Source organism: Aulostomus chinensis, chromosome 5 (assembly GCF_037954235.1).
Source record: "Aulostomus chinensis isolate RoL2024-O1b breed Wild chromosome 5, RoL_Achi_v1.0, whole genome shotgun sequence".
In the NCBI taxonomy this organism is placed as follows: domain Eukaryota; kingdom Metazoa; phylum Chordata; class Actinopteri; order Syngnathiformes; family Aulostomidae; genus Aulostomus; species Aulostomus chinensis.
The window spans coordinates 16,200,301-16,228,160 of NC_141324.1; the positions used below are offsets into that span (position 1 = coordinate 16,200,301).

At 43.0% G+C, this 27,860-nt stretch overlaps 1 long non-coding RNA gene across 5 annotated transcripts; it reads right to left on the reverse strand.

Moving 5' to 3' along the window:
* Positions 1-881: 881 nt before the first annotated feature.
* On the reverse strand, positions 882-27,860 carry LOC147261466 (uncharacterized). Of its 5 annotated transcripts, none has more exons than XR_015116105.1 (4): positions 27,705-27,860; positions 18,415-18,499; positions 10,636-11,474; positions 882-1,359 (listed from the first exon to the last, which is right to left on the reverse strand). It is a non-coding gene; the product is annotated as an uncharacterized LOC147261466 (long non-coding RNA). The 5 variants fall into 5 exon arrangements; XR_015116108.1 differs by lacking the exon at positions 27,705-27,860 and adding an exon at positions 24,117-24,145; XR_015116104.1 differs by lacking the exon at positions 27,705-27,860 and adding an exon at positions 20,855-21,149.

Genomic DNA, 27,860 nt, shown 5'->3' on the forward strand with positions numbered 1-27,860 from the left:
CTCTCTCTCTCCCTCTCTCTCCTTCCTCTATGTATCCATATTTCTATTGAGGCCTGTACACACAATGGTTTCTTCCAACAACACATTTTCTACTGATTCAAGTGTCTTTTTTTTTTCCTTCTTCTTAATTTATGGCTCCAAACCCAGCGAATGTTGATTAAAATTACAGAATAACATTAACCTACTTATGGCTGATGAAAATGGCACCATATTCAGGTCAATAGTATTAACAGCTTAGATCTCACAGCATCATAATTTAGCTCTGAGAAAATCAGCGCTATTTCCGTTATTTACTTTTTAATCTGACATTTAGTTGAAAACATCACACTGTTAAAAATGAAAATGCGTGTTCCTTATCTAATTTATTTTATGGCAATTTTTTCCCTGCATAATCTGCTCCCTTAAATAGCATAACTTCAGCCTTAATTTGAATCAGACCAAAAAAACAAAAAACAAAAAACCCTCACACTATTTAAAAAAAATAGAGAAGCCTTTTTATAACAATTTTTATCTCCTAAAAAAAAAAAAATTGAGGGTCAAAAAACGACGTATCTGGCCTGTGGGCTCAAATTTGTTCTGTTTTTTTTTTTTCCCCATCAAATTTACGATGATGTGAAATATATCTTTAATTTGAAAAAAAGGTTCAGTAAATTAAAAAAAAATGGCCGTTTTATTAAAACCCTAATTTCATTTGACCCTTTTTGTTCACACTTCACAATTAAATCTACGAGGAATCGTGATCTGAATATTAGGACACCAACACTTAACACACATTTGTCCCACTTGCAGTGTTTTCATGTCAAAGTTTACCGCTTCTTTCAAATTTACACAAAATGAATTTAAAATTGAATGAATTCACATCGGATTGATATCAAGTTAGAATTGTTTTTATTGACCGTATGCACATACATGTTTATACAGATTTCAAACACACACACACACACACACACACACACACACACACACACACACACACACAGTACAGATGTTTTACTTCACACTTGATGTAATCCAGTCATAATACAGTAGAGAAACAAATAAAGTCAGCAGCCATAACACACAACAGGATTAAATCCAGCAGAAGTCAAACCTGGAGGTGTGATTTATATTCAACAATCAAACGCTTTCCATCCATGAGCGAAATCATTAATGCAGCTCGAAGAAATCTTTCAGATATTTCAGTATTTTCAGATTACATTTTGGAAACAATTTAAAGGCAAAACTGGTGGAAGCAAGCATCTGCTGTTACAAATCGGCCCGTATTTAGCGGTTTAAAATAAGCTAAAGATTAACAATAAAATAATTCCAGTTCAATCAGTCCTGAAATCTTCTGTCTTCCAACGTTGTTCAATCACAAACCTGCGAACGAGAGGAGAAAGGAAATGAACAATAGAAGCTTAAAGCCACCACGAGTTCAGAAAGAAATATATCCATGTAACCATGTCTGGGAGTCTCATCACAGGACTGAAACACAAGCTTTGGACAGAAAAAGCAATAAATAAATAAATTAAATAAAAAAAGGTGGTTGTGGGGGATAGAGAAGGGACTGTTCATGACTACCAATGTGTGTCTGAGTTTGAGCCCACACTCCTCCACCTCTGACCCCCTGACTCCACAGTGCCAAGAGGACTGGATCTCAGCAGGGAACCACACAATTACGCCCGAGGGGACAGGCGTGCGCGCAAAAACACACACACACACACACACACACACACACACACACACACACACACACACACACACACACACACTCACCCTCACTGGTTTTGCACTGTCATGACTGGTAAGGACCCGACTAGCAGAGATAATCTATCCAGAGCTAAATAATAATGATCGTAAATGAAAGCTAGACGCCGTGATCATCATCTGCTGAGGGCCTCTATCTTAGTTTTAACTCTACAGTTGAATCATTTTCAAACCTAAAACCAAAATGACTTCATGGGTTTAAATGGCCAGTTTTTTGGGTGGACAGAGGAAGACGGGAGGAGTGTACTTATGATTGATTACAGTCTCTGGACAGATGCAGTGTTTCAGACGACGGGCAATTATGAGGGGCTTCCCTGAGCCTGTAGAGCTCTCCAGGGCTCTTCTTCTGCCCACACTGTCCCGACAACTGCTTAATGTATGCAGTATCCTCTCTCTCTCTCTCTCTCTCTCTCTCTCTCTCTCTCTCTCTCTCGCTCTCTCTCTCTCTCTCTCATACACACACACTGTTAGCACACAGACAGCAACTTACAAAGACTGTGTTACTTCCTCATTCAGGAAAATTACAAGCAAGCAAGATTGAGGTGTGGAGAGGTCGTAGCGCTGATGAGATTATGAGACCCTCGAATGATGTAACAGTCTTCTAGCCAGAGACAATAGGAGTAATAAGAGCTGTAAATATGTACAAACACACACACGCACACACACACACACACACAAAATTACCGCATTATTAGTTTCTAATATTGAGGAAAATTAAAGATGCTGTTTGAGCTTCAATATGTCTTAAAATGGCACTGCTGGATTTATTCACATTTCTCATCCTCAAAAACGTGAAGTTAGAAGGCGATGACCAGCATGTGAGAAAACAACCACCGACATCTCAATCCCCTGCTGCTCTCTACTTGATTTAGAGAAACGAGAGCATCGGAATTTTGACAGAGCAGCTAAGTTAAAAAATCTGTAACCAAACTTCTGCATCGAAAGGACTCAACTTTTCAACAACAAAAAAAATGTACAAGCGCGGCAGGAAAAAGTTCAGACGCTGAGACATTTCAATCACATTTGAAGATGTGAGGATGAATTTGCTAACAAAGCTTGTGCGACATCATGGATGAGAATTGCCTCCATCATCCTCCTGCCTTCCACTGGACCGAGTCAGTCTTTAGGTGATATTCTCATGGTGATGCCGACACTGGGTCTCACTCCTGAAGTGTTGTTATAACCAAATTTTTCATGGGACTATTTTTTTTCACCCTTGATTTAGTCTGACAGGCAGGAAGTAAAGGCTGGTTTTACAAGAGGTGCGTGATTAGATTTCAGGAGCAAGAAGTTACAAATAGCCATCAGGCTTTGTTTTCTGCCTGAAAGACTAAATTGAGAGCTTAAACAAGTATTTAAGTGCATATCAGAATCAGAATCAGAATCAGAATCAGAATCAGAATCAGCTTTACTGGCCAAGTTTGTAACACAAACGAAGAATTTCACTCCGGTTTACTAAGCTCTCTTTACAAAAAACGTACCAACGTTTCATGAGGAGCTCAATATTTTGGAGAAGCACACAGAAAGACTGCACATGTGTGAAAGTTAGAAAAGCAGACACAGAAAATTAATTCATGTGGAGAGTGTGTGACAGGACTCTCTTTCTCTCCACTTCTGTACCCCCCCTTCCCTAATGCACACACACACACACACACACACACACACACACACACACACACACACCCTTATGCTGACATTGTGTCCGTCCAACAAAGACGTCCCCTCAGCCCCCTCATTATAAATACATGTCATTGGATCACAGCTCGTCTGAATCCCTGAGTCTGCTGCGCTCTAAGTGGCCGTGACTGAGCCCTGAATGGGTGGCCGAGTGACAGCTACACCAATAGAGCCAACAGTGTGTGTGTGTGTGTGTGTGTGTGTGTGTGTGTGTGTGTGTGTGTGTGTGTGTGCGTGTGTGTGTGTTTGTGTGTGTGAATGTGTGTGTCTATGAGTGCATGCACAGAAACCATGGCAGCCCCCCCCCATAACCCCCACCTTCCCTCACTTCCCCAGCCTATGGGAATGGAAGCTTCATAGCAGGGTGAGGTCAGAGGTCAAACTGTCTGTTACATACATGTATAAACACGCATGCATGCAGCACTGATGAGAACAAATTAACAATGAAGCTGGAACTCAGGGAAGTCAGAGGCAGAGTCTTCACAGGTAACGGCTGCATGTGTGACGGAGCTTCGGTTGAAATCTGGGGCGAGAAGTTTCTTGCTGCCTCAACAACAAAGCGGCACAAATCTAGAGCTGGCTCACTTAGATGGAGGGAACAAGGTGTGAGTGTGTGTGTGTGTGTGTGTGTGTGTGTGTGTGTGTGTGTGCGTGCGTGTGTGTGTGTGTGTGTGTGTGTGTGTGTGTGTGCGTGCGTGTGTGTGTGTTAAAAGAGCCCATTTTGCAGGGGAAATGCAAAAGTGACTCTATCCCTCTGGAACCACAAACCAGGCCACAGTATTGTACTTTCATCCCTCCGTCTCTGTCAGCCTTCTCTCTCTTTCCCTCTCTCTCTCTCTCTCTCTCTCCCTCTCTCTCTCACTATTTCTGAGTCAAAGCTTGCAGCAGCTCTCTGAGGGTGTAACAAAGTTTCTCTCCTCATTCTACTTTTACTCAATTCTTGAACCCACAGAGACATGACCTGGACTCGACTTGATACCAGTAGTTAATGAATAAACCTATGCTTAATAGCCACAATAACTGTGCGATTCAAATGCTATAGAAGTGTGTGAATGTCTTTGCTTTGTGTGTTTAGCTTGTTCATGTGTGTATCATGAACACATCATCACATGCACGCTGGGCTCATTAATGCAGCGCTGCAACAATGAGCAGTGAGAAAGAGAGAGAGGGAGAGAGAGAGAGAGAGAGAGAGAGAGAGAGAGAGAGAGAGAGATGGCGGATGCTAATCATCTCCGTTAGCCCGCCACCTTCCTTCACCTTTGCCTGCATATGTGTATCTCCTCCCCCTCACTACAACAGGACCCCAAATAGAATAGCTGCCCGCGCATGCTGCCTGACGACAAACTGGGGTGACATGGCAAATGTAGTGAGGGAGAAGAACGCCTGGAACGGTCGCCTGCTTTTGAATATGCAGATTAGGCCATTCGTTCTTTGACTGTTAGCAAAAACTGTTCTTCATGTCCTTTGCAATCAAATATAAGTCGTTTATCAACCTGCTGAGGATGAATAAAAGCACTCTAGTTACGGGGGAATCAGCTAAATTAAGACACGTGGAGGATAAGGTGTATTTCCAGTAGTCAGATGTATTACTGGAGCTAATAACTGTCAGATTCTCCTGAAAAATCTAGCAGAAACAAATAGAGAGAACTCAGAGAGCTCATACCTCTGCCAGCCTCAACTCAGCCAAACCTGAATGAAAAAACACAAACAACCAAACTAAAAACAGGGTTGGTGAAATTCTGCGTCATAATTTTTTTCATCGTCCTCCTGACAGACAAACGGACACAAGCTGATCACATGACCTCATTGGCTTTGGTTTCCCTCTCTGAAGACACACACTGCACCCCTTTTTTTTGGAATGATCTCCATTGTGTGTAAATGCATGTACAGTTTGTGTAGGTGATTGTGGTGGTGGCACTGGGGTGTGTTTGTGTGGAGGGAGGGGGCAGCAGGATTAATCACAGCATGCACTCTACTGCAAACTATACTACACTGCTGATGTGCAGAGAAGGTGAACCACTGTAGCAGCAGAGGTGGCAAAAGTCAAAGAAAAGTAAAAACACGAAGGCTCTTGAACGAACTCAAAAGTATAAAGTAAAGAGTGCCAAGTTTCTTAAACCCTGTACCTGTTAACGAGTGAATGTGGTGAGTTGCTTCTTCAGGTTTCCTAACATTTAGACTCGTTTCAAAGGTCCGACCAAGGATGACGTACTTTACCGCTACCCGCTCTTTTAAAACGTATTGAGTAGAAAGCCTAGATATTTGTCTCGTCTCCGAAGTAAAAGTAAAAATTTGTCTGAAAATAGTCCCGTAAAGCAGAGATACCTGAGAAATCTACTTAAGTACAGTAGCAAAAATATTTATACTTTAATTGCCATCTGTGTTACACATGAGCTAACTGAAAGCACTTCAACTAAAACTGCAGTGTGAGTCAGCCTACAGAGCTCTGCTCAGCATGCATGGTGTCGAGTTGTGTCAGAGATCTGAGACAGAGAGGAATAAAGCCAGTGAAAGTGAAAACACAATGAGGAAAAATTGTGAAATGGAGAATAATGGGAAGTATGTGAGAGAAAACGAGAGAATGAGGGACAAAGCCGGTGTGACAGAGATGTGAGTCTCAAAAAAGTGTCAATGCCGAGCTTCCTTTAGGCATGAGTGAGAAACAATGAGGTCCGCTGGTGTGTGAATGGTTGGAGAACACGCACACACGCACACACGCACACACACACACACACACACACACACACACACACACACACACACACACACACACACACACACACACACACCCACCCTCCTCAGGTCTATGGGTCTATTGAGGGGACTGGGAGGAGGCGGTCCTTTTCTGTAGAGCTAATGAAGCCTGCACCCACAAGCATAAAGGAGAGGAGAGAGTTAGCACTGCGCTTCTTCACCCATTCACTCACTTCCTTCCTTTACACTGCTCCTGATGAGGTAATGCTTTCTGGCTTAAAGGGATACCAAAGGTAATGCACCTTTACATGTGCAGCCCTTTAAGATTACAGCATGGAATAAACCTTTTTATAACAAGAGACAAACACAACTGGGAAAAAAAACAACCTGTTTTTATTCATGGTTTCTTTTCTTTTCCTCGTCATTAAGAAATCTCAGGTTGATTAAAACAGTCTAATCCGTCTTTCAGCACTCCAGCAGATTTCAATCTGTATAAATAGGTCATAAATTCCTACCGTTAGTGTTCCAACAACAACAACAGATGGACGCTGTAATTCCTTGCAAACATGACGCAAGCTACATTTGAAGGGACTCTTTCCACCTGCAGAATTATTTGGTGTTCTAGCGAAGAGAAACTCAAAAAAAAATTAGGCACGCTTTCAAATGTTTGCTTTATTTTTAAATGTTCACCGTATGCAATTATATAACCTTGTGTTAAAGTGGGTTTTTTTTCAAGTTACAGGCAGATGATCTCACCGCCGTTCTATTTCAAATAACAAAATAGAATTTCTGGAACCTGTTGAAAAAATAAATTGTATTAGAATCAGTGCTATATATATATATATATATATATATATATATATATATATATATATATATATATATATATATTTTATTTATTTATTTATTTTTTAATTCTGTAAAAGTGATATCATATATGTTCAGGCGAATAATGGAACACATCACTTAGTTCAACTATGTCATGAATTTATGGTTTCATAGTTTATGGACAGTAATGAATCACAGACTAATCAGACGGTATCGCAGACGATGTTTGTAGATCTTTTTTGTTGAAGAACATCAGCAGCTCTACGTTCCCTGATGGACTGTGGAGGTATTGCAGCAAGATAATTGAAGTCATTTTTCAGCGATAAGCAACAAATCTTGAATTTTTCTTTTGGCTATTATAAATAAAATTACCCTAAAAGTTATTTATAATTAAATATCTAATGTCAATATAATGGAACTTGTTTTATTATTGGGAGACGGCCTTGGAAATCCCAGGTTTTCTCTTAAATTCTGACATTTGTTCCTTAACTAATGATCAAAGTTGATGATCAATATGTTATTAATTTGCAATGCTGAAGGGCAACAGTCAAACGGAATTGTTCTGTTTCTCAACTAAAAATATATTAATCATCCTTTAAGATTTCAGATTTAGGAGTGGCTGCTTTTTTTAACCAAAGTTTTGACAAAACAACAACAAAGTGAGACTTTCTGTGTTTCTGCCTGTGAAAAAGCAGGTTTTCATTGCTAAGTGCTCTCAAGGGAGATGTTGGTTTTGGCTAAATTAACTTTGAGATTATGACTGGCTGCATCATGAGAAGTCTATATTGCACAGTTGATCTGAGAGAAGTCAGCAACTGCAGCTGTGAATCTGCTAACCCAGTGTTCACTCTGGTTTGCTTCATCATGGCAGACTGGAGGAAATCCTGGTACAAAGCTGCCATCAATCTAGAGAGACACAGACAGGCACCGCACTGGAGAACCCAGAGAAGAAGAAATGTCATCGAAAGCAGAGATGTGTGAAGAAAAAGACTTCCTGACAACACGATCAAACTTTCAGTGTGTGTGTGTGTGTGTGTGTGTGTGTGTGTGTGTGTGTGTGTGTGTGTGTGTGTGTGTGTGTGTGTTGGGGGGGGGGGTCTGACTTCAGTCTGCCTGTCTGATCCGCCACTGAGACTGATGAAGGAGCTCTTGTCCGAGTCTCGTCTGGTTGTCTCTCAACAACCAGTCTGAATCAACAATAGACAGCGCTGCTTATCAAACAGCCTAGCCATGTCATTAGCATCCAGCAAGACCCAGACGACAACCCAAGTGGCCTCTGCACACACATGAACCAGACAACCTCGTCCCTGGCCGTGACCCCTGAACTCCTCATCCTCTTTCACCTGCTACGGCAGCATTCATGCTAGCAGGGCTGTCTGGCCTGCGCCCGACTCTTCTGCATATGTTCTCTCAACATTCCCACGCTCCAGGCTCAGACGCATTCAACGCAGAGACATTGTGGAGATTTGCATTGTGTCTGTGTCTGGCTGTTGGACTTTTTTTTCAGCCTCATGACGACACACCCCCCCCCCCCCACCCCCCCGCCGTCTGCCCCCACTACTTCTTGACTTAAAACGGTTTCTTTCCTTTCTCCGCCTTCGATTTGATCTGTAATTATTCTGCAGAACTCTGCTGTCATGTTCTCTTTCCTCTCTCCCACTCACTGATGTAGTTGAGTCTCCGGCACACAAAGGGTAAACACATGACTCTATTCGCCTCTCCTTCCTCTTCCTGGTTGTGTTGTCATTGGCTGAGAGCCGTTCAAGACGAGCTGATTGGATGGTGTTAAGGACAGAATCAGTGATGGGACTAACACGAGGCTTCAGTGTTATTGTGAGAGATGGGCTCGAGCGTGTTCCTCTTCTCTAGCTGATATGGAAGGATGCAACACTCGGCTGCTTTTCCTTCGCTCTGTGTGAGAGACCTTGAGAGGCGTGCAAATGGCTGAATATGGCTCGCCGTGCAGCATATGGACGACCCCATCGCTTTATGCAAATGAGCGAGATGCAGACACATGTTCACAAATGCAGACAAACTACACCCCCCCTCCTCTTCTTCAGCCTCTCATTAATGGTTCCTAAAACCAGACACCCCCCTTCTCCTCAAATAATAACCTCTCCACTCACAGCCCCCCACCCCACAGTCTAGACCCAGCTCCTCTCGAACCAGACATCCCAACAACCCCCCCCCCCCGGCCTGCCACCCCTCTAGCTCCTCTCTCTCTCCTCTCTCCAGCTCCCACGACCGACAGACTGTGATTCGCGTGACCGCCATTTTGCTGCCCACAGTAGACAACACTGTACTGCACGGCAGCTGCCTTGATGGGGGAATGCAAATAGGAAGGGTGTATTGTTACTCAGCCACTCTCCCATCGCATTAATTAACGCCACCAAAAATAAGAGCTGCTCAATCGAATACGAGTGACGTGGAGCTTTTTTACATCATCACGTGAGTCTGATTATTAAACAGCGCCGTTATGAGATCATCTCTTATCTTGACAAGATGAGAGGCAGGTTCCATCGACGGGTGTATTCTTAGTGTAATACTTCAGTCAGACGGCATATTTATATGTGTCATATGCAACCTTTCCTCTGCAAAATCAGTCACCCCACAATTTGTTCAGTACCATGGCAACCAGACACCCATGTGCATGAAAATGAGACTATTATGGTCTGTCTGTCTGGGGTTTGTTGGGCCTATGGATCCCTTCTTAATTAGAGTCTGTGTGCCCGTCTGAGCTTCTCTGTTTGCTTAATGCTTTTATGTACGTCTGTGTGTAAAAAAAGAGTGCGAATACACACACACACACACACACACACACACACACACACACACACACACACTCATGGCCTGTGTGATTAAAAAATAAAACTCGCCTTAATCTTTTGTACAGTGTCGTATTGCATGCAAACATACCATATGGCACAGTGCCCGACTCTTGATGAACAGAAACCTATCAAACACGTTTTAGCTTAGCCGCACGCTAAAAGAAACAATTTAAAACCTGCTGCTTGCTCGCCGCTGCGCCACGTTCATAGAAGCAATTACCAGCTCTTGCCAACAAAATGATGGTTGGAGGTTATGCAAATGCAATTAGCCTCGATTTACATACGACAAAAGCTAACGGATGCACAGATGGCAAATGACAGAGACGCGCCCGCCATCTTTGGCAGGGGGAAAGACTGGCAGCCATTTTGTCTGAAGCTGTGCCCATCTGGATGGAAACACACTGCATTACTGTGACGAAGGTTCAGGACTCTGTAGTTGCTGCTGTTTGCTGGCAAACACTTTCAAGGCCAAACATCTACAGTTCATTCACACATACACACACACACACACACACACACACACACACACACACACACACACACGCACACACACACACACACACAAGCTCTGTGTTAACGTACAGTTTGAAGGGCAACAGGATTTTAAAAAAAGTTCAGATTTGAGTGACACATCCCATTCAAAAGGCTTTATCAGAAACCTTAACGCCCACCCAACACCCCTAAAATCCTCCTCTTTGAACCAAACAGTGCCAAACCACACACACACACACACACACACACACACACACACACACACACACACACACACACACACACACACACACATGCTATTTTGGGTACGTATTAGCACACAAGAGCATATCCAGTGTTCATAGAGTGGAAAATGTGAAGGGATACTTGCCATGTTATCATCTCTGTCTGCTCGCTGGTCCTTGGCTCTCTTTACGGTTCAGCTTTCAAACAGTCTCAGGTTTAAATTAAAGACATCATGGAGACAACAAGGTGTTGTGAGCCGGAGTTTCGGGTTTGAACAGACACATTTCTACGGCTCACCATAGTGACAGCAAACCAAGAGAGTAAGAGAGAATAAAGGTCGTGCTCTCTTTGTCAAATGTAAAAAGTGGTTGGGGAATCAACAGCAGGCGAGTTGAGGAAGGAGAGCAAATCAAAAGCTGAACTCCCAAACTGGTTTTTGAACAGCCAGAAGCAGAAGGTGGGGAATATGTCAATCTTTAGGTGGAAAAAAAAGACATGAATATCCCTCTTGGCTGTGATTCAACATTCAGGGTATTGGGTATTATTTGGGGAGAGATCCCTTTCAGCAAAACCACACGCAACCAGTGGAGACGAGGACTGAGGTCCAGTCTGAGGAGCTGCAGCTGAGAGGGCCACACAGGGCCTGTCCTTTGGAGATCTGTGAGGCCCCTAGGCCACAGACGAACACAGGAAACCCCACTCAGAGCGCTGCAGCTCTGTGCTTCATATTGATTTCTCCCGCATGCTAGTAGCTTCAGAGGTGCGTTTAGCCTTCAGGGACCTTCTCCATCCTCCCCAGCCCACTCACTCGCTCTCCGCTTGGGCTTCACTGGCTGTGCTGGACCCCTGGATGGAGGTACGGGCCACAGGAGGAGAGGAGGAAGACTAGAGCCCGTGGCGATGATGATGAGCTGCACCAGGTCTCTGAGTTCAGTCATCTAGCAGCCTTTATCCCGCCTTCCAAACACCCACCCGTGTTTCCATCTGAAAAAGGGAAAATAGAGTGTTTTACAAAATCTCACCTTTGGCATTCAGCATCCCTGCGCTCAATGCAAATGTAAATGTAAACAGTAACTCTTTGATTAAAAATATGTGGGAAGAAAACGCCAACTTGCTCTTTTGTAACCTGCCCAGAGGCGTTTGCTGCTACAGAAACAAATAAAAATGCTCAGCGCAGTGTAGGAAACACACTCATCCATCTGTTCATGTTTGGGTCGTTTATCCAGGAATATAAATCATTCAGGTTAAACACACATAACCTAGATTATTAGAAAGGAGTTACACTATTTTTGAAGCAATATTTGTTCACCAGTGTGAATTGTTAAGGAACATTATGACGGTTTTAATTACATTTCTTCACTGTGGTTCATTTCGAAATATTCTGACTCCTATTATCATGCTAATATATCATCCTTTATATGGTGTTCATTTCTTTTCCAACTACAGGGGCTTCCTTCCAAAACCACTGACCCCCCCCCCCCACACTTCTGTCAAAACCAGCAGCAAAGACAGCTCAGTCTAGTTTGGTGGAAAATTAATAAGACACAAAAAGTAGTGGGATTAAAAGAGGGCAAAGGCCGTTTTGTGATGGTTTGTGTGTGAATCTGAGTTGCCATGTTTTCCACATATAATAGTAGGGTGTGTGTGTGTGTGTGTGTGTGTGTGTGTGGGGGGGGGGGGGGGGTTACTGAGAGTAGCCCATAGCTTGGCCAACGTAAGGGGAGTGATGTGGGGTGAGATTGGGTGAGCTGGAGGAAGATTCAGACACAATACACCCATTGAGAGGGTTCAGACATGGGTGTTAACTCCCCATTCCTTCACACACAATAGGGCCCCCCCACAAGAGCCAGTGTAGGGGACAATGTTGGTTCAGGGCAACCCTCCACCCAGCCAGGAAGAATAGAGCTGCATTATCAAGATGGGAGGAGAGGGAGGGAGGGACGGAGGGGACATAGAAGAATATGTTTGTGCATGAAGGAGGGAGAGCAGCCCTGTGACCCATGGCTTTGGACTTGAGGAAGAAAAATGTCGACAATTATTATCACAGGAAGAATCTCTTCATTCGAAAATTTCAAAAAAATATTTAGAAAAGATATGCCGTCATCTGGTAACAAGAAGATATTCTGAGCTTTCTCTCCGTTTGATTTGATATATTCAATACTGAGTGATTCAACAGTTTTCTAACAGCAGAGTTGCATCATCCCTGTAAAGAAAATCCAGGCGTATATGAAGGAAATATGATAAATAATAATACGTCATTTCCTCCACATGTCTTGTCTTGGATTTTGTTTTATCCTCTGCTAAATACATCAAGACAAACTCCTGTCTGTCCACTACATTTGGTGAATAAAAGTCAGTCAGGGAAATCAAAGTTTAAATAATTAAATAAAATTAAACTTTATGAAACCTAAGGAAGGCTCTAAAATTAAGATTGAATCATTCCAAAAAAATCACACAACATTAAATAAAAACAGTTAAATAATAAATAGTGCGAATGCTTCACAATTAATGATAAAAAAAATGTGATTATTTCCAGTAGTAATGAGTGAACTAAGACAGTAGATAGAGTGGAATGTAATGTTGCAAGATATTTTAGTCACAATTAAGGGGATGAAAGCTAACAATGAATGAAAAATAATGATGAGTCAGCAGGTACTCGGTTGGGGTGTAATTTAAGATTATGAATAAAGATGAATTTAAATAAAGCAAAGTTCCCCTGGGGCGGGGGGGGGGGGGGTTGCTTTCCAGGAAATAGACAGAGACGATTCTTACACTAGCCTCCACAAACAAAACACCAAGTCACTGCTCGGGAACAAGTCTTGCATCGACTTTGCAGATGTATTTGTGTATTTGGTTTATGTCTTGAACGGAACTTCTCTCTCCTCTCATCGTGCGGACAAAGGCAACAAGCGAGCTACAACTGTTCCACAACTTCAGTACAGACATTACCAAGATAACTTTTCTTAGCTGTTCCTCTTGAAGACGAAGTACGATTTGAAATACAAAAACAAATATTTGTGTACTTTTGTGTGTGTTTAGTATAGTATCCTCAGCCTCGGCTTGGAATTTGATACACAGCATGTGCATGAAATGACAGACTTGGGAGTTCGTCTGCAGTCTTAAATGGCATCATGTTTTGCAGCAGAGAGCCGGAATCACATCCTCCAATGACTTCAGCATTTTTAAAACATCTTTAGCAACCCTCCAAAGACCGTATAACAAGCATTTGCTTGTTCTCAGCAGCTTGTTATTTACTCTGTGGTTGAAAATGTACTGTTCTTTTGAGCCGGTTTGGGAGCGCGGCTGACAGCATTAACAAGCCGTTGGAAATGTAAGCGTGTAAGCTTTTATTTCCTTTTCTAGACAGGTTAAAAAAAAATCCTCTTGCTAAAAGGGGGGGGGGGGGGGGTTTAGCTAGAATGTTTAAGGAAAGCTATGAGTGTTTGAGGTGTGGCCATGAGGCAGCACAGGTGGTGGTGGGGGGCTATGGAGACCCTGTGTCTCTCTATGAGCCTAATAGCATCCTGCAGCTTGAGGAGGAGCTCATTGTACTGGTGTAAAGGATTACACTGGTAAACTGCTAAAACAGGAGTCCAAACAGTCCGTACCTCCCATGGAGAAGCAACGAACCAATGCTCAATGAGAGAGGAGAGTCTCATTTAATCAACGGAAAAGAGAGATAGCAGCAGAGACGCTGCGAGAGGAGGAAGAAAAGGAGTTCATAAACATGCGTGTGCAAGAGGAGAATCTCCAGGAGATCGAAAAAGAAGATGCAAAGAGAGGAGGCTGCTTGGACGACAGTGGAGGGTAATATGGGCAAATGATGTCTGTCTTGCTTGTCTGTCTGCATCCTGAGTGACAGTTTACAATCTCAGAGGCAGCAGGCCGCCCCAGCAGGTTGGCTCCACACAATCCTTCATTTCCTAACCGATTTTTCTCTCTCTCTCTCTCTCTCTCTCTCTCTCTCTCCCTAAAACACCTTGGGCTCTCATCTTCCATCTCTTCCATTACAACCAGCATCTCATTTCTGCATTTTTCATAGCTGATCAGCAATACTTTCAAATATCATCCTGATGTACGACATACAAGACCTCATTCTGTCGATTTTAAACGGGAAACTTCTGGATACTCTAATTGCATAATGATTATTTCTGACAAGCCTCTCCGCTTGCTTTTTCCCCCCCTTCTTTCTAAACATAGAGATGATGAAGTGAATCGCTCATCAAAAACTGGTCCGAGAAAGTGTCTTAGAGCTACAATCAAACTCAATATTCCCTTGAAAGATTTATTTTTCTTCCTGCACTTTCTCCACTCAGTTTATCGGCGTCAGAAATTCCTGAGGCGAGAATCGTGACCCCTGTATATTTCCCCCAAAACTTTTCACAAACAAGTAAAAGCATTATGCTCCACTCATCTGGTGCTCAAACGGAAACCACACTGAGCATAATGCATGATCTGCATTCTGCCACGCTGAAAGACTCCTGTCTCGTCCGAGCTCTCTTCATCTGTACCCCTTCAAAGGCTGCCGAGAGTGTATTCAAACAGCAGGATACACACTCAGCTAACAAACCTCATTAAGGGCCCATACACACTTCCTCAATGCTAACACTAGCTGCCACACAACCCCTCTCAATGCACACACTGGTGGCCGCACTGACGCGACAAAGCATCTTTACAGAGCTAATTAGAAGGGTCCCCCCTCTCTATTTGAAACTCATCTGAATAGGAGGGAAGATGATAACGAGGAGGAAGATAGAGGAGGAGGGACAGGGAGGAAGAAGCCACAGAAAGAGAGGAGAGGATTTTCTCTAATACACTGAAAGAGACAGCAGGCGTGTCGTTCATGGCGTGGAATTAAAGCAAGCAAGCTCCGGGAGGCAGGGGGAACTAAATTACTGTGACTCCGCTCCCTGTAGCTCTGGTGCAGTTCTGATGTAGCTATGGCGGCGAGCGGGGAGGGAACTGACTGCTGCACCATTTTGATTGGTGTGCCAGTATCTAGAGAGAGAGATAGAGGGAAGGAATGGGTGTGACACCAGCTTCATGGGGAAGGCGGTAAAAGAGCAGCTGCTGACATGGACGACATCTCTAAAGGCCTCCGGAGAAATATGAACGAGCAACTGAATAAACGTTTTAAAAAAAGCAAATCTCAAAATGTGAACTTGGGACACTTCCTTGAGCTTCTTTGCTTTTCTGCATGTTTATTTTTAAATTTGCAGAGCGAATAAAGGAAACAATGACGAGTATTCTCAGTCAAAAAATACCTCTCAGCAGCTCTGTGAGTATTTAAGAAGGAAGGTCACACTGAGAGTTTAGCTGCAGAACATTCCTCTACAGTTGCCATATCTTCCTTCAGCCTTCCTCCATTTCATGTTTGATTCTCTCTTTTGTGTGTCACTGAAGCAAAGCTGTGTGTGTGCGTGCGCGTGTGAGCGTGTGTGTGTGTGTGTGGCAGACAATGCCAAGTTGACAGCTGAGGTCTTGGATCAAGCACAAGGTCAAGTTTATCTTCAAAATTAACAGGGGTATCAGCAACTAAATGAAGAATATTAGTTGCTACTTTTTACTCGTTTTCCCAGAAATGATTGCATCACTGCATCAAAATGCATGGTGTCAAATATTCATATTCCACACATAATCAATACACGAATCAAAACATTATTATTGTCCAATGTGAGAGGGAACTCAATTCATCTATTTAAATGTAAAAATAAATCCAGACTGAATCCAGGCTTTGTTCAACTCCAAGCAGAATTTTAAGTTCAAGTTGAAGTTATGACCTAATTGTTGTCCCATCAAGCCCAGTGGCCCCTGATGAGAGTGCAAAGCATTCTGGGAGAATAGCAGGTGTCCCCATGTCACAGAGCTTCCCAGACAGCTTGTTAATTTGCACAACTTTTACACACACATCTCTCCCCCATGTGTGTGTATGTATGTGTGTGTATATATTAGTGATGGGACTTGACCCTGGCAAGTTGCAGCAGTGTTTCGCGTCTTGCTGGGCGTGGGAAAAAGACGGGACCCCTTTTCACAGCTGCCTCGGACGAGGCCTGGACCGCTGGGGGCCCCTGTTCCCCCCTTACACCCCCGTACCCTTGTCGACTCCCCCCCCCCTCCCTCCACCTCCTCCCCATCCCATTCAAGCTCCAGCCTACTGGCTTTCAAAAGCAGGACCCCCTTCCCAGCCCTTCATAAATACATCTCATTATTCAAGCACTCGTTTGCATAGATTCCAAAGAGATCTCCGCTCTGCTCGTGAGGCCTGAAGCCTCTCAGCCTTTTGGACCGCACAAGTGCAAATTTCGACTTAGTAATCTCCCTGTGTTAATATTTGTTTTAAAACGATGTGCGCGCGCTTGCAAAAGCGTCTCCAAATTTTTTATTTTGATGCATCTCTTCTCAGGAAACGTGAACCTGAAAAATTGAAGCGAGCGGAAAGACAATTTAGCATGATCTTTAGCTGCTACGCTAGTCTGTATTCCATCTGCCAATGCTATTGTACAGTACCTCTTACACACACACACACACTCACACACACACACACTCACACACACACACACACACCCTCCGACCCCCACCACACCCCCCATTCGCTGCAATGCATTACTGCAGAGATTTATCTCCTATCAGCCTGTATAATACTGAGGTTATAATTTACATCCACTTTAGAAAACAGCAGCACAGGCCGCTCCTTGCATATGCTAATAGAAAGCTTGGGAAAATCGGGGCCAACTCAAAGAACTCCATACGAAATTTGAATAACTGAGCTTTCTATTGAGCGTCAAGGTTGTGGAACCATGAAGATTTGACCTTGCTAACAATATCTACTTAGTGTTTAATTCCTGATGCTGAACTATTTAAGGGGGTTGAAGAGAACGTGCTGGAGGTGTTTCTGTTTCTGAAATAACATCTTCAGGTTCCATCAGAATTTTGCAGAAACTCAAAACAAAATGTTTCAACTGGACCCCCCCCCCCCCCCCGCCACCCTACCCCCACTCCCCTCCCAGATTCATGGCACCTTCAAGTGTTTTGCAGCTGAATTATGCATGTGCTCTACCTTTATGTAAATCAATACATTTCTTAATCATCGGGCGACTACGGACAAGGGGAGGTTGGCATGTCAAAGCATTAGGGGCGAGAAGGACAGAGCCACCCAAACACTCTTTCCACATGAGTAGGTTCAAACCTTGGGCGAGCCCTACGCCTGCGCTCTCCTAACGGGATAAAGAACCGCAGCAAAGATTACACGGCCACCTCCCCTGCACCTACCACACACTCTACCTGACAAATAGGATCATAGTGTTTAAAGGGATAAAACGCTGACTGCATGAGAATGAAAGGGAGAGGTATGTGTGCGCGCGCGTGTGTGTGTGTGTGTGTGTGTGTGTGTGCAGAACAGGAGGTGATGTACATTGCAAAAAAATGTTAATACTTCAAAGGAGAAATGAATGATAGAATTCAACACGGAGGTCTTCATTCGCTCACATCCCTCCATCCGCGTTGCTGTAGGCTACACTCTGCTGCTGCTGCTGCTGCTGCACACCGTATGAATATTATGAGACAAACTGACATTTACGCTTTGTGCAAATAAAAGAAGGCAGTGAATGCCCCGTTAAGTGCCTGTTTTTCTTTGAATAAGACAGAACAAAACCATTTTTGATGCAAAATTCTCTGAACTCAGGATTCATCTATCTTTTTTCCACTCCTCCTCAACCAACTCTATCCCCCCCCCCCCCAAAAATACACAACAATCTAGTGCCAGTGAGGCCGCATCGCCACAGAGAAGAAAGGGATGGTAATCACGACCCTGAACTGTGAATCTACTGTCATACTCAAATTGTCGAAGCCACCTGCTAGTGTGTGCATCGCTGTGGCTTGTTCAGGCTACACTTGTGCATGCATGTGAGCTTATTTTAATATTTACCTGCGGGGTGACTGCATAGCTCCTCATTCTCTCTGGAGGCTCTTTGTTGTGAGCTGACTTTCGGGTTGATGCTGCTGGCATTTCTCTTTGAGGAGAAAAGAGAATAATATTCACATTAATCCAAGCGGAAGCTTTAAATTCAATGGAGTAAATATGCAGTAGAAGGAAATATTACACAGATGTGGAAATAATCTCGCACCTACAGAGGCTGCTAAAGTTTATTTGGTATCTTTGCCATGCTACGTGTAACATGCAACCGCGGTACTGAAACTAGTGCTGAGGCCTGCATCATCTGGGCAGCATCCCAGTTGCTATGCTACAAGATGGCACAAGATAAATGTTGAAACACAAGTACAACACACACGATAAATTCTTCTAAAATACCAAGTGATCCGCGTCATTGAACAAAGAAGATCCAGATTACGCAACATCATTGTATAATCTGATTTTCTTTGCGTCACTCAAAGATAGAGGACGTCGGATCAAACTACCGCCTCTCATATGCAGATGTCATCAAAAACACAACAAACACACACACGCACACACACACACACACATGCACGCACACTCCAGCCGAGCTCTTGTTTAACAGCGCACATCAAATAGTGTCAGTCATGGTCTAAATAGAGCATGCTGGGACTTGAGGGATGTTCACTCATCTCCAAGGCTCGCTGATTCGGCTCTAAGAATAGATCAAACTCAGCTCCGTTGTCCTATTTTGCTCTCATCTAGCAGGCGAGAATAATCCACCCAGCCAAATACAAATTTAAATACATCTGCCATGTCTAACAGGATTCACTGATGAAAGCGTGTTGGAAGCAGGCTGAATGTGGCCGTGTCTTAACTCCAGATGATGCAATGTGTTGCTGGATTGGATGTGTTGTACCCTGCAGGTTGAGGCCCTGGCAAACAAGCTACACTATTTTAAAACTCTAGCAGTAGAGAAAAAAAATAAAAGCACCCAATAGTGCAGTCCTCTACTCTCCGTGTCCGTACCGAGACTTCACCTTGCACCGAGTGTTGTACACTCCAATTATACATCACACTGCTAATGTCAAGTTAATTACAGCCAGGGGACATCACTTAGCCTGCACCACTCATAAAGGGAACACACTCAGAGGAGTCCGGGAGTCTGCACTTTCACTGGATGCGGCTCTACAGGATGTTAATGACCAGCTCAAATGAAGGCAACCTTGTTGGAGGCCTGTAAAAGATCGCCATCACCACCAACATGTGAGATCTGTGCTGCTGCTGCTGATGATGCCAACAACATCACGCGAGTCCTGGATGGACCAATCACGTGGAGGCTTTAACTATTTCTGTCTCACCCCCTCAAGACATGACTGTTTTAACACCTACACACAACTAAACACAACGCCGCTTGTTTTCTTTTTTATTTTTGGGGGTTTAACACACGTGCACGTCTCCTTTGTGTTAATAATGATCGAATACCCGAATGACCGCTCCTCAGTTGGTAGTGTAGCATCACCGCGACGCCCTCTCACTCACTCACACACACACACACACACACACATACACAGTCGCACACACTCACAGACATACACGCATCGTACACAACACACGTCAAGCACAGGACGACGACCACCACCACAGAAGTCATGCCGGTCTCATTTTCTGGATCATCGGAATCCTCCCCACCCCATCACTCTCTTCATCGGCTCTCAGCCTCCCTAAGCATCCGTCCCCCCCTCAGCACCCCGACATCATCCTCCTCCTTCACCTCCACCTCCTCTCCTCCATGCCGCCGAGAGGACCCCGAAGGCTCCGAAGTGTTTGGCGTCAGTTCATACTTTCGGTTCTCTAGCTTTATGAAATTAAAACTCATACAGCTAGATAACCAAAGACACAAACTAACCCGTCGTCTCTTAAAGGGGCCGCCTCTCCGGGAGAGAGAGAGAGAGAGAGAGAGAGAGAGAGAGAGAGGGAGAGAGAGAGAGAGAGAGAGGGTGGCGGGAGACACACACACACACACACACACACACACACACACACCTCTAAAATGTGTTTTAATACATGAAAGTTAAAACACACTTGCTCCTCTTTGACTCTATATTTTCTAAATTTCCATTATCACATAAAAACATAAACAAAAGTGTGAGTCCAGGCAAGATCAGCGTGACTGTCTGCTGGTAGCAAAGCAACATTTAGTTTTACACATGCAGCATCACACTTCCATGCAGCTACAGGCCGGACATCTTCTGCTCCAGAGGAACATTGAGTTCGCTCATTCTTCAGAAAACAGCGTGGCATTTAACGTGGCTTCATCATTGAGGGTCAGAACCGGGTCCCCATTCTACAACACCAACAACACCAACCTTTAAAATAAGTTGCCACAGCTACACAAGAGTGTGTGACAATCAACATCCCTTCCAAAAAGCACAGCCATTCGAACCAGAAAGCCAGCCAGCATCCCACTTACTTGAACATCAGCCTCCATTTAAAATCCTTATAAAAAACAACAACAACAACAACAAAAAACAAACAATTCCGCTTGCAAATCTTTGCGCGTTTAGTCTGAAATCACGCATAAAAAAAGCGCAGTGTTTTCTCAAAGTGTCCTGTCGCCCTGGTGGTGACTGGTAAAGGAACCACAGTGGCGGCTTCGCTCTCCCTCACAGGCGAGCTGCGACTGACAAGTGCGGAGGAGTCCACATGGTGAGCAGAGACACTAACTCCGCCTCAGAGAGAGAGAGGGAGAGAGAGAGAGAGAGGGAGAGAGAGAGAGAGAGAGAGAGAGAGAGAGAGAGAGAGAGAGAGAGAGAGGCGGGAATCTGAACGCATTAAACCAATCTAAAATATATGAATGCCGGCGTGGACCAATTATTCCCTCAATTATCCTCGTCAGTGCTTCAAACCTTTAAATGCTGATTATTGTGGACGAAGCTGATCTGGGTTCATTCATTTTCAACACTTTGGTACTTTTCTTTTTCCTCTTTCATTTTAGGAAAGTCTGTATTTTCTAGAGACTTTCATTTTATTTATTTATTTTTTGTTAAATTTTCAACAACTAACTCTATCAGATATGTGTATAAATAAGGTCCACCGATCAACAGCCTATTCTTGCAGTGTTCATGTGAAGGAACCAATAATCCTGCTTCTTTTGAGCATCATTTTAGTATTGCTATAAATATAATATCTATATAAATAAATATCTGATGGGTCAGAAACTAAAATAATAAAATTGCAACAGAAATGTTGAGGTTTTACAAATCATAAATTAATCTTTTTTTTTTCTTTTCTTTTTTTAAAGGAGGCCAGTGAGCTCTCCTGCTGTGAGGATGTTATCAACATGGAGTAAAGTCAATTACTTGACCTACATTCCCTGGACTAGTTCTCATTGGTTCACATACGGCTGGGCTTGATTGTTCTTACACTTTTATCCAAACTCCAGGGATGTTAGGAGGTCCGCCAGCCCGCTAGAACCACCATCTTCCAGGCTCTTTACGTGAAGGGAAATTCTATTTCAGTGTAATATGCAGCAACTCTCCTGCACCGAGCTGAGGAATCCGGAGTTTTTCTTGTCCTTGGTGCATGAAAGGTCCACCTAGCCAAACTCCTGATAGCACATGCAGGCAGTATGCAGCTTTATCGAGGGTGATATTATTATGATATGAGTGATATCTCGGCTGAGGAGATGAGATGGTGCGCGCGACAACAATCACATCCTGATAAAAAAAAGAAGCCGGTGGCGCAGCGTGCAATCTCTGTCCTGCAGTTTGAAATTATATTTAAAACAAGGTGTGTGTGTGTGTGTGTGTGTGTGTGTGTGTGTGTGTGTGTGTGGATAAACAAAAGGGAGAAGGCAGCTATATTCCAGGTTTTCCAAACGAAGCTCGAACGCATCTGATAGCAGGTATATCTGATTATTGCGCATGAGCAATCTGTTATCAGCATCACGGAGGTGCAGCTCTTCTGTCAAGGCTGCAGCAGCAGCAGGTCCGACTCGACTGTATATGAATCCTCCTTCTACTCTGCATCATTTATAAGCAGATCCAATCAGCTAGGGCCTCTGCTGCCGCCATGACATCCTGTAATTGAACGTACACACACACGCACACACACACACACACACACACACGGTGCTAGTAGGACAGGAAGAGGCCTGCGCTCTTCTAAATATCACCACTTGCTACATAAACATGGAAGCTGTGTTCATTTTCATTTGCACAGTCTCCAATGAGCATGCGCGGGACGGGCGTTACTCGGCCTACATGCATCCTCATGATCTATTTGACGGAAAACCTGGTCCACGTGGCTGATGGAAGACTCATCTCAATCATAAACGGAACATTCTGTTCCTGCGTCACACGCGCAGTTGTCACTCCAAATAAAAGCTGAAATCTTAGCGGTGATATTTGTCTTTTCCAGCAGGCGATCAGCGATTTCCGTCTCTCGTGTTGGCTGCATGAGTTGTTTTCTGCATTTAAAATTAAAACCAACACTGGTACTAAATCTCTCAAAGACACTGAGTCAAATGAAACACAGTGAAACTTTTCTGTTGTGTCATTTGCAGGTGGACCTGTGATTGTTTAAATGTTAACCATAATTCCCTGAAGCAGCAACTCGGCCAGATCCTCTGAAGGGTTGTTGAGCGAGTTAAAACGGTTAAACGGTGTGTGTGTGTGTGTGTGTGTGTGTGTGTGTGTGTGTGTGTGTGTCCTAGATGGATTTTCCCACAAACGAGTGACAAGGACCACCCCCCCCCTCCTTCCTCCTCCCCCAAAAAAGGAGGAAAAAAAAAAGAAGAAGAAGTCAACATCAAGTTCAACAACGTGCCGGAGAGACATTTACATGACAATCCGGTCTGGGGTCCTCCGGGGTCCCCCCACCCTGCTCACCAGAGTCTGGCGTCAGCCCCGCTACACTTTCCCAGGCTCACAACAATATCTCCCCGCTGAACTCTGCACTGCAGCGCTGCCTGGGGCCTCCTCCTCCTCCTCCTCCTCTGCTACTACATGAATACGTCTTACATGAGCACATGGCCTCATTAATTATTCTGGAGTTTGCTCAAAACTAAATTAAAATTTGCATGATGAAGCTAAACTGCCAATAGATTAAAAACTAGATTTGAATGCGTTTGTGGTGGCCCCAACCCCCAAAAAACCCATTAAGGACTTTATAGATATGCACACATCTATATATTTTTAAAGTAAATTACAATATTCCCACTGTATGTTTCAGTAGAGTTCGCTCATAATTGAGGTCTGATGTCATTTAAATATCAGGAATTAAACGCTTGAAAAAAAAATTAAGATGGAACGTTTCCTGAAAATATGGGATTATCAAGAATTTTGTAATGAAATCTTTTTTTTATTAAAAAAAAGTCCAATTAGCTAATCACGTCATGTTGAAATCATCAAACCAACACGTGTAAATCTCCACATGCAGCATTTCCAGCCATCAGTGCCAGAAACCGAGAATAACTTGAGTTGTATCCGGCACCCAGATTCATAGGAGCCCTTTGAAACAAACATGGGTTTTACAGTGCAGTAATTTGGCCCAGTTTTACCTCCCTCTGCTTCCTGCCCTCCAAATATTAAGAAATAGCGTGCAGGTTCACCACGTCACCTTCTTCCACCTCTTTCATTCATTTCACTCGCTGTAGCCTCACACATCTCTGCGTGTATATTACACATGTATGTATATAGAGAGAGATTTAAAAAAGAAAAAGCCTCTCTTACCGGATTAAGCGGGGCAGTGTGAGAGCTGCGGCTGCAGGGAGCGAGAGAGCCGAGGAGAGGAGAGAGGAGGGTGATGATGATGATGATGAGGAGGAGGAGGAGGAGGAGGAGGAGGAGGAGGAGGAGGAGGGAATACAGCCAGCTCGGGGCCTATCAAATTTGTCTAACAGGCCCAACAGTATTTCAGGTGTGTAAACGACAATATCAAACATATCGGAAGTAGTTTGCTTGTATTTCGAAATATCAGTCACTTTATTAGTGATAAATATCAGTCCAGTGCTTTGTTGATGAATAATCACAAGTTTAAAGGCTCGTAGGGACTTTCTTTAAAATATTATCACGAAGCCAAAAAGAAAGCTAGAAATTTAAAATCAAGATGAAATGACACCCAGGTATTTTTACACCCAGGGTAAGAGTTTATCCTCCATTCTTTAGATTTAATTTCATCTCCCTATCCGTGTATCCACGCGTCAGTTCGGACAGTGAGTGCGTGGAAACCTGCTGAGGGGTGATAACCTTTATTGTCGACTTGTTATATGTGAGAAACAAACGTTCAACTCTTCATAAAATCCAGCAGGAATAAATTCAAGGCGCTTTATAGCTGTTTTACATGAATATATGCTGCTACTGCTGCTACTGCTGTGTGTGTGTGTGTGTGTGTGTGTGTGTGTGTGTGTGTGTGTGTGTGAGAGAGAGAGAGAGAGAGAGAGAGAGAGAGAGAGAGAGAGAGAGAGAGAGAGATAATAAACGCAGTTCTGTTTAAACAGGAACAGGAAGAGTGAATTTTAACGATGCCAGATCAAACGTGTGCTGCCAGCTCGTGACTGGTGTGTTGAGCGAGAGTGGAAGTGTGTGAGGAGCAAAGAGGAGCAGCGACGTCAACCGCGCCAGCAGTCACACGACAAGACGAAACAGCGACACGCTTCGGTGACAGGAAGCATCACAGCCACAGGAGTCTGGAACAGTTCAAGTTCTTAATGTACTTCTGAAGATATTTGCATAAGAGCATAAAAATAAAGAATATTAGAATATTATTAGAATATTACATCACATTCGAGTCAGCTAAAATTACTCTGATACGACAGAAAACTGTAAAGTCAACAAATCTCTACATGTGATAATGAGTAATATTCCAGTTATGTACTGGAATATTACAAAGGAATGAGAAATACATTAAAAAAAACATTTAAAAGTAAACATATGTGTTGCTTACAATTTGTAGTATCATCTGAGTACTTCATGAGTTATTGTAGAGTTTTATTTTTATATCAGCAACATACAAGTCGTTTTATTACTACATTAATATTATTTAATTGTTCTTATAACTTTTACTATTGTTAATTGTTCTGAGCATGGATTAATTCATTTATCTGTTCATTAAAGGCATGAAATAAATCCGCATTCACTGTACTAGTTAGAGGATTTTGGTAAGTATTGTTGCATAAATGACATGTTTTTACTAAAAAAAAATACTTCAGTCCATATCCTATATCAGTTAAAAAAAATTGAAAATATACATAAAAAATATGAAATATATTTGCTAAAATACAAATGTTTCCATAATACATATTGTGGTGATGATTATAGTTATTGTACATCAAGATTATTATTACCGTCACTATTTGTAGTCGTACTAGTTCTAATAACTTGTCTACTCCATCAAATCTGCTGACGGTTCATTTTATAGGATTTTTTTTATACGTTCGTTATTTATAAATTCAATTCCCTCTTTCCTCCAAAATTTTTGTCTTGAGTTCAACCATTTTTGTTTTTTGTCTGTTTTTGTTTTAGTTTAATCTGTGTGCGTGCGTGTGTGTGTGTGTGTGTGTGTGTTCATGCACATTTGTATGTGCTGTTTCTCTGGTGCGTGTGAAAGTGCTACACAGAGGCGTTGACTGTAAGTGTGATGATGTCGCACGTTCACGCCTGACCATGATACAATCATATCATCAATGATGATATCAGTACACATGAACGTGTGGGGCCCTGTCACCTGTGTGTGTTGTGCTCTGTTATTAACTGTATCTTAACACACGCACACACACACACACACACACACTCTGAGCTGTGTGCTTTTGTTCTGCTGCCACATGTATGACACACACACTCTTAATCCAAGGCTCTGCTGCTTACATTTCACCTTCGTGTCACCTATAAATATGAAACGTAAACACATTTTGATTTTTAAGAATTTGTTCATTTACAATTCTTTTTTTTTTAATGTTTAAAAATGATTATTTGGACCTTTTTTTGGAGGTGGATAAATCATTCCTGCAGTTGTTCCTGACATGGCGGTGCACTCTGTCCTCCTCACACAGACACCAGCATGTTTACTGGTGCTGGGGAAAGGAAGCATCCTCGAGCACAAGGACCTGCTTTCAGCATTTTGAACTCAGCCTCAGACTTCCCTAAATGATTCCTCTCACTTATCTTACATTTCTCACACTTGAACTTGCACCATTGGTGGAGAAAAAACCCCCAGCATCTTCTTCAAACGTGTTTGTCTATCTCCTGAGTAACGTACATTGGATTATCAAAGAAAAGAACTTTAAGTTAATTTATCTGGTTGTAGTTGGCGTTTCAATGACTGTGAGCTTTACTGGTGCTGGTTTTTTAATTAACATCTTTTTTGTTGTTGCTTTATTTCTCATAATTTGACTTCTTGGGTCTAAGAGTTACAACAGAAGGCCACTGAGGATCATGGGTTTTGCTGCTGGTCTCCCACTCTGGAGCTCACAGGCCTCATTTATGAAACCTTCCTGCATCCAAACGTCAAATCAGGCTGGAGCTCAAGTCTGGCCTGTGTGAGAGGAACCTGTCAGGCCCACACACCAGATTAAATATGACCTCAAATATTCTTTTTTTTTTTTTAAAGAAATGATCTATAGTTCAAAAATTCTTTTTTTTTTAATTTTGAATTATTTGTGATATTGTTGATTACAACTATTTTAACATAAAACCATGAATCAGACAGTTCACGCTGCTCTTTCTTCTTGCTCTTTTTTTTTTTTAAAGATAGATACTGGGAATTAAACTGGAGACTCAGGCTTCTTAACAAATGAACTCCTATGATGAGGACACGTTTAAATAATAAAAAAAAGAGATTACCTGTTACACACACACACACACACACACACACACACACACACACACACACACTGCGTTGCATAGGTGAACAAATACAAAAACAAAAGGTCTATAAAGTTGAACTCACAGTTCCTCAAATCCTCCTTTCTTTCAAGAGAAACGCCGCCAAATACCAAAAGTTCTGCGTGGATTTCGTGAAAGCCCGACGAGTTCTGCTGCAGACTTTTCTTTTTTAAGTAGACCAGACAAATAAAAACAATTCAAAACTAACTTGAACAGACCTCTGGCCGTGATCGGACCACCGCCAAACCTACAGGAAGAACTCTTCAAGGAGGTTTTACAAGAGACAGGAAAAAAAAAAAGGTACATCTGAAAGCGAGAGGCCTGTTTAGTCGTCAAGAATCGTAGAGTTATCGTAGGTATCGCGGCCTCGCTGCAGTTCCGGAGATTAAAAAAAAAAAAAATCTCTCTAAGAGGTAAAATTAGAGGGAGAAGTCTTACCCAGCAGGCTCTGCAGCTCAGACCTGTTATTCCTCCTCCGCCTGGTGTGAAAGAGGGACGCCGCAGCCTCGTGCCTTAATTTGAAGCCGGCTGGGTTTTATGATAATCAGAGCTGACACCGACCTGCACGCCATGAATAGACCCGGCGACCGGAGC